Below are 1183 nucleotides of genomic sequence, written 5' to 3' on the forward strand. Positions count from 1 at the left end.
ACACTGGAATATCCTACAGTTGGATCCCATCCTGAAAGAATCCCTACCAGTAAAACCGCAAATTGTATATTGGAAGCAAAAGAACCTGAAAGATCTCCTAGCCCTCAGCATGTTGAGAGATGAATCGACTCAACAAAGAGGCCTACCAAAATGCATCGGCAGCTACAAATGCGGCCACTGTAATATCTGTAAATATCTCCACCCAATTAGAAAGAACTTCTTCAACAAAGATAAAACCAAGGAATTCAAGACGAAAAACTTCATCAACTGCAACACAACCACAGTTATTTACATGCTGGAATGTCCTTGCTAACTAAGTTATGTAGGCAAAACAAAGCGAGCACTGAAAATCCGTATACAGGAGCATGTGAAGAACATCAGGAACAAAGTACAGACACATGCAGTTTCTCAACATTTCATCTCGCACCACAACTCAGACCCGGAAAAACTGACTTTCAGGGGTATTGAACTTGTCACCCTTGGGGAGAGAGGAGGGGACCTATCAAACCTTCTCTCACGCAGAGAGATGTATTGGATTTTCGAAATAAATACCGTACATCCAGAAGGCTTTAACGAGAGCTATGAGATAGCGCCCTTCATTTAACCGACAGAAGAAGAGGGTCCCTTAGCGGTCAGTAACTCACCACGAGGTTTCCGCTGAATAGTACTAGATCGGGTAACCGTCTGGGAAGTCCAGTTACCTCCGCTGGAAACCCCACTTCTCCTATTTTTCTCCATAATCCTTCATATTTTCTTATACCGCCCTATTTTCATACCTGTAGTCTGCCTCAATCATTAAAACTATAACAGGTGAAAACAGTACACATGCATGGATCTCCAACCAACAACCATACAGCCATACCACACTGGGACGCCCAATCACATCCGAACTTGGAAGCTAAGCAGTGATGGCCCTGATTAGTACTGGGCAGGGGGACCTCCCAGGAATATCGGGTGCTGTACCACAACACCGGCGGAGATTTTTTGTATGTACTGTACCCACCAGTACTAATAAACTAATAAATGTATTTACTTTCACCGCACTACATTCTTGTTGCAATTATTCCTATTTGGTTCGTTTCAACCTGCATGGATTACATTACCATTCGTACTGTGCCCTATAGCCATGTAAATCACCTTCATACATTTTTTACTATGCCCGTATAACTAGTATGTACCCTTA

The 1183-nt window shown here is 42.9% G+C and overlaps 1 pseudogene; it reads left to right on the plus strand.

The window, feature by feature from the left end:
* The first annotated feature begins 848 nt into the window (after positions 1-848).
* LOC146046506 (5S ribosomal RNA) lies at positions 849-966 on the plus strand (annotated as a pseudogene).
* Positions 967-1183: the final 217 nt, after the last annotated feature.

This window comes from Crinia signifera, chromosome 11 (genome assembly GCF_055691185.1).
Source record: "Crinia signifera chromosome 11, ASM5569118v1, whole genome shotgun sequence".
In the NCBI taxonomy this organism is placed as follows: Eukaryota; Metazoa; Chordata; class Amphibia; order Anura; family Myobatrachidae; genus Crinia; species Crinia signifera.